The sequence below is a fragment of the Salarias fasciatus genome, chromosome 18 (assembly GCF_902148845.1).
Source record: "Salarias fasciatus chromosome 18, fSalaFa1.1, whole genome shotgun sequence".
NCBI classification, from domain to species: Eukaryota; Metazoa; Chordata; class Actinopteri; order Blenniiformes; family Blenniidae; genus Salarias; species Salarias fasciatus.
In genome coordinates, this window is record NC_043762.1 from 3,066,427 (window position 1) to 3,073,379 (window position 6,953).

Genomic DNA, 6,953 nt, shown 5'->3' on the forward strand with positions numbered 1-6,953 from the left:
AACACCCACAGGCTGGCAGGGCTCTGGGGGGGTAAGAGAGAAAGGAATCAATCATCCATCAGAAAGGTGCAAGGTTCTTCAACACAAGCCCACTGCCAGGACTGTCAGCAAGCCTGTCTTGATTCTCCTGTAACGATGAAATATTTCACTTTTTAATCAGTCTTGAGAAAGACAGTAAGATACTTTTATTACTGTCCAGACATCCTTATCAATCACACTGATCTGTTTTTGAACTGTTCTAATAGAATCCTCTCATTGAAAGCGGTGCTCAGATGTGAGTGTCAGTACTGATGAGCTCAGGACAGGCGGTACCTGTCTGGACGAAGACGGCGTTGCTGTCTCGGCTGCTGCAGTCGTCAGTCTGAGCTGTGACGGTGAAGTTATACGTCTGACCACAGTCCAGATGGTTGAAGTAGCAGGTGTCTCCTGAGGTGTTACACTGTTTTTCTTCCCCCCCGGACGCGGGGACGGCTCGTGCCGTGTACAGCTGGACCCCGGAGCGCAGCTCCCAGGACAGACCTGCCGTCTGTGAGCCACACTGCAGGTGGACGGCGGCTCCCTGGGGGGGGCAGGGCCCTGAGGGGGAAGACGGTTCAGTTCCGCAGTCACAGCGTGTCGGGCTGTCTGAGGATCGGAGGGGGAAACTCACGTGTGTTGAGGCTGCCGGCCGGCGCGGTGCGGCTGCACTGGTCGTTGCTGGCAGTGAGGACGGGGCTGTAGCTCCGCCCACAGCTCAAACCCCGGACGTCACAGCTGCTGTCCTGAGTGCTGCACAGGGTCTCCTGAGTCCCACCCACGTCCGCTGTCAGCGTAAAGGTTGCTGCGCCGCGAGTGGAGCTCCAGGACGCCACGGCTGCTCCGTCCGAGCTGCAGCTGGCCTCCACCTCGATGTCAGAGGGCAGGCACGGCGCTGGAGACACAGCATCAACACTACAGTTAAAAATGCTTACATATTAAAAACAGTCTGTTTTCCCGAGCATGCAAGCCAGCACACCTCCTGCGGGATGTTGGTGGCTCAGGACCCGTCCCGACTGTATTGACGGCAGTGTTTACCTGATGTGACGGAGATGGCGGCGCTGGCGGCGCTGTCGTACTGCTCCCCCGTCGCCGTCACCCACACGCTGTAGGTTGTGCCACACGTCAGGCCGGCCTGGCAGAAGGTGTCGGTGCCGGCGCTCGCGCAGGACGTGGAGTGTCCCTCTTGGTTGTCAAAGTAGGCGAAGTATCCCACGGCGAGGTCGCTGGGCTCCCAGGACACGGTGGAGGTCAGGGTCTCACACGCCACGCTGGCCTGAACGTTGGCGGGTGGGCACGGCTCTGAACAGAGGGAGAACCTTTCAGCACGGGCCGGTCCTGGTTTTGGCGGACGCCGCCTTCAGAGGGCTCGTACCTGTCAGGAGGCGGAGCGGTGCGGACGTCCCGGCGTCGCTGCAGACCTCGTTCTGAGCCGTCACCGTCACGGTGTAGATCTGGCCGCACCGCACGCCGCTCAGGACGCACCGGGTGCCGCTGGCGTTGCAGCTGACGGTCAGACCCTGGTCGGTCACTGCCTGGACAGAGTACGAGCTGGCACCGCCCGTCGCCTCCCACGCCACCTGGGCGGCGCTCACATTGTAGAAGACGGAGAGGTTGGTGGGAGGACAGGGCTCTGCAGGGGAAAAGGAGGGAAGCTGTCACTTGTTTTGTTACAGCAGCAGTTGAACCCGGAGCTGTGAGTGTGTGTGTTCTTGTATTTCTATCCTTGTCGGGGCCAAATGTCCCCACAAGGATAGCAAAACGTGGAACGACGTGCCTTGTGGGGACCTTTTTCCGGTCCTAAGTAGGAGAAACAGTGTTTTCTTGACCATGTTGTTGTTACTGAAAAAAGTAAAAGTGCAAAAACATTTCTTTAGGGTTAGGCTTTGTTGTGGTGTGGGTTAGGGTTAGGGTAAGGGTCAGGGTTAGGGGCTAGACATGAATGGGAGTCAATGGAAGGTCCCCACAAGGATAGAAATACAAGACTGAGCGTGTGTGTGTGTGTGTGTGTGTGTGTGTGTGTGTGTGTGTGTGTGTGTGTGTGTGTGTGTGTGTGTGTGTGTTCTCGTATTTCTATCCTTGTTGGGGCCAAATGTCCCCACAAGGATAGCAAAACGTGAAACGACGTGCCTTGTGGGACCTTTTTCCGGTCCTAAGTAGGAGAAACAGTGTTTTCTTGACCATGTTGTTGTTACTGAAAAAAGTAAAAGTGCAAAAACATTTCTTTAGGGTTAGGCTTTGTTGTGGTTTGGGTCAGGGTAAGGGTCAGGGTTAGGGGCTAGACATGAATGGGAGTCAATGGAAGGTCCCCACAAGGATAGAAATACGAGACTGTGTGTGTGTGTGTGTGTGTGTGTGTGTGTGTGTGTGTGTGTGTGTGTGTGTGTGTGTGTGTGTGTGTGTGTGTGTGTGTGGACGTACCTGTCACCAGCGGTTCCTCCATGTGGGCGGTGGTGTTACAGCCGGACCCCACAGCCTCCACAGACACGTTGTAGCTCTGCCCGCACAGCAGGGGGCCCGGCTCGCAGCTGCTGCCGCTGTCGGAGGTGCAGACGGCGGAGTGTCCCGAGGACGCCGTCAGCCGGGCGGCGTGCCGCCACGCCCCGGCGCCGCGCTGCCAGGACACGGCGGCAGAGCCGGACTCACAGTCCAGCAGGGCCTCGACGCTGCCGGGCCTGCAGGGCTCTGCGGGACAGTGTGTGTGAGTGAGTGTGTGTGTGTGAGTGTGTGTGTGAGAGCAGCACGGTGATCAGCTCCTCACCTGTGGTGACAGAGACTGTCAGGCTGTCCATGCTGTGGTGCTGCTCTCCCAGAGCCTTCGCCCAGACGCTGTAGGTCGTCCCACACCTCAGCCCCGACGCCACGCAGCTCGTCTCGTCTCCAGTGGCGTTGCAGGACGGCCGGTGTCCTTCGTGGTCGTCCAGTCGGGCCACGTATCCCACCGCCAGGTCGCTCTGCTGCCAGGACACGACGGCCGCCAGCTGCCCGCACATCGCCGAGGCCTGGACGCCGGCGGGTGGGCAAGGCTCTGGGGAGCGAAGGCAAACCGGTGTCAGTACCAGCAGAAGGGTTTCCTTCTCTCTGCGGTGAACAGGAAGCAGACCTGTGAGCAGCTGGACGGTCTCGGACGCCAGGCTGGCGCAGGCCTGGTTTGTGGCCTGCGCCGTCACGTTGTAGATCTGACCACACTGCAGGCCGTACAGGAAGCAGCTGGTGTCGGTGGTGTCACAGGCGGCCGTCAGGTTCTGCTCCGTCTCCGCCCAAACGGAGTAGGAGCTGACTCCGCCCGCCGCGCCCCACGACACCCAGCCGGCGCCCACTTCGTACTGGACGGAGAGGTTTGTGGGCGCACAGGGCTCTGGAGGGGGACACACAAGGTTCAGGCCTCTGCCGCCGCCCCGCCTGCCGCCAGCGGGAGGAAGAAGCTTCACCTGTGATGAAGGAGGTGGGGGCGCTGGGAGGGCCGGAGCAGCCGGGGTCCATGGCCTCCACCACCACCCAGTACTGCTGCCCACACAGCAGGGGGCTCAGGGAGCAGGAGGCGGAGCCCATGGCGCTGCAGGAGGAGGCTGTGTCCGCCGGAGGAGGACGCCTGGACGCTGTAACCCAGGACCGAAGCACCGGCCGTCCAGCTGACCGCCGCCTCCCGGGCCTCGCAGTCCAGCCACGCCCGGACGTCCACAGGAGGACACGGCGCTGAAAGAGCGAGACGGGGGGGCGGAGGAGTCTGAGCAGGGCCTCGTTCAAGATCCAGAATTCATCGCTTCTTTTCCAGAAATCCATTAAAACTTTTTTCGTTCATATTAGCTTTTAACTTATTTCTAATCATCACATTAATCCAGGAAAATATCATTCTGTTATAATAAAATGAATATTTTCTCTTTGTTGAGAACAATAAGTCTATATTTTTATCTCTTGAATCTTTTTGAAGTTAGTGTAAAATTGCAGCTATATATCTGAAATATAAATGATTAGAAAATGTGTTAATTAGTGACCTGAGGTGAATGAAATATACATGAAATGAGGTTTATTACTTTTATTGCATTTTTTTGTTAATTTTTTTTTATTAGCGCCGAGTTCATTATGTTATTTTAGTAAAGCTAGACAATGATTTGAACTCTTCAGGAAAACTAAAATCTTGATATTTGAACACAGCTGTTTTTAACTGTAAACTCTGAGCTGTGTGCTGCTGTGGTGTTGAAACATGATTTCCTCCCAGTCAGATCAACTTATTTTAACTTCAAAATGTGTCACAAAGGATAGAAAAATATGTTTTAGCACATAAAACTACTGCAATTTGAAACACACCAATTTATTTTAGGTGGTCACATTTCCTGTGATTTTATCTTAAACCACATTGAATGGTTTCTCAGTGTCTGGACAGGAAAATGAAAAGGAGCAGCCAGTGTTTGGGTGTTGAGCTGAAGCTTTTCCTGGTGTGAAATGAGAGAGCGGAGCCCCCCTCCGGTCCGGAGACCCCGAGGCCTGAGCGGAGCTGCAGGGTCGGGATGAGGGTGGAAGGAGTCTCACCGGTCGCTTCGCGCACGGTGCTGCTCTCGCTCGCGCACACGTTGGTGTGTCCGGTCACCGTGAAGGTGTAGTTCTGGCCGCAGCTCAGGTTCAGGAAGGAGCAGCCGCCCTCGGCCGACTCGCAGGTGGAGCTGACCCCTGAGCTGGAGGCAGCCTCCACCGTGTAGCTGTGAGTGGAGTTGCCCGGGCTCCAGGTGACCGCCACAGCGCTGGAGCTGCAGTTCCGATCCACTGAGACGCTCTCGGGTTCACACGGAGCTGGAATACAGAGGATGGGCTGGTCAGACGGCTCACGGCCCACGCCTCTCCGTCACTTCGGTCAGCTGGGAGAGCGGCTCCACCCACCGGACTGAACCTTGTAGTCGGAGCCGGCCATGACTTCGCAGTGCATGGAGGAGGAGGTGACGGCCACCTCGTACGTCTTCCCGCACCGCAGGCCGTGGATGGAGCAGGAGGCGGCCGTGGAGGTGCAGGAGGCGGTGTGGCCGTCGGCGATGGCCCAGGCGGTGTAGTCGTCCGACCCCAGAGTCTGATTCCAGCTCACCGTCATGATGTTGGAGCTGCACTCCAGCTCTGCCTCCACGCCCTCGGGCAGACACGGAGCTGCAGGAGGGGTTAGATCAAGATGAGAGGAACGCTCTCTGTCTGAGGACTAGAGGAGAGACTGAAACCTCCAGGATAATAAAGGTTTTATTGTCTGCAATATCGCTCAAATCTGTTATTGATTTACTTTTTTCCCTCTGGAAGCTGAGTTTAAACTGGACCTAAAGTCTTGAAATTAGACCTGGATCATATTTCACAGTAGAGAACATATTAAACTTTTTAATAACAGACATTGATTCTTTAACTAAGCCTTTGATTTTTTAATTCAGGACCTCTGAAAAGTAGAAATTTCATCTTTTAATCTACCTATCCAGCCACACTGACAGGAACTTCTTCGACTGGACTTCAGCCTTTCAAACTGCACACAGATATTGTTACACCCTCTGTAAAGCAGAACCACTTTCTGTCAAATGAAGAGAGAATTCTTTAAAACCAAGCTTTCAAAATAAGGGTTGGGACAATTTAAACAGACTTAAATTCTTTATTCTAACCTTTAAACGGAAGCAGGACTCTTTAAACTGACCCAGCTACATGCTAATGGTTAATTTAACTAATTTAACCAGGGTATATCTGGACTGAGAGAGGAAGACTCAACCAGACTCAGGGAGAACATGCAGACTGCTCATGGAACGGTGAGTCCTGCTGGTGTTCGGACTGCCCTTGCGTCTTACCGGAGTCGAAATGGATGTCGTCGTGTCTGCTACTGTTGCAGCTCTGCGTGGAGGCCAGCAGCGTGGCGGAGTAGGAGCGGCCGCAGTGAAGCTTGACGGCGCAGGAGGAGTCGTCTGAGGAGCAGGACGCCACGTGGCCGTGCTCCCCCGTCACCTCCACCGTGTAGGAGGCCACTCCGCTGCTCTCGGCCCAGGAGAAGTTCCCTCTGTTGGTCCCACAGTCCACGCGAGCCGTGAAGTTCAGGGGCTGACAGGGAGCTGCATGCAGAGGATGAGTGGATGAGTGTGCTGGTTCCCCGCTGGCGGTCTGATCCGGTCCGGTCCGGACCGCGGGCGGCTCTTCCTACCTGTGCTGACGTGTGTCGGGGGGCCGAAGCTGCTACTGCAGCCTTCCTCCACGGCCGCCACGCGGAAAGCGTACCTGTGTCCGCACGGCAGGCCGGACACGGTGTGAAAGGAGTCGGCCGTGGTGTGCACTGAGGGGGGGGCGCCGCCGTCCATCCTCTCTGTCTGCACGGCGTAGGAGGCCCCGGACACCGCAGCCCAGCTGAGCGCCACCGCGTTGGAGTCGCAGTCCACCAGGCCCGTCAGGTCCGAGGGAGGACAGAGAGCTGAAAGCACACAGCCAGTGAGGACGTGGCGTCCTGCTGTGTCCGGCCAGAAAAGCCGTGAGCAGTTCTGACCTGTTCTGAGCTGCTGAGCAGGGCTGGGCTGGCTCCTGCAGCCCCGGTCCACAGTTTCTACCGTCACGGCGTAGGTCGTCCCACAGCGCAGGCTGGAGAGGCTGCAGGAGTCCGAGTCGTTGGAGCTGCACGTGTCCACGTGTCCGTCCTCGGCCGTGGCTGTGGCGATGAACATGTCAGCTCCTGGGACGGGAGTCCAGGAGACGGAGCTGTGCTCGCAGGCTGCAGCCACGCTGACGCTGCTGGGAGCACACAGGCCTGAGGAGGACGGAGAGCGCTTTAATGTCGGCTCCCTCAGCTCAGACAGGGCCTGTGCTCTGCAGTGTTGCTGTACCTGCTGGGAAGACATACGCCGCGCTCGGGTCTCCATCGCAGGTCTCAGAGTACGGAGTGACCGTGATGCTGTACGTCTCCCCGCAGTGGATGTCTGAGATCTCACAGCTGCTGGAGT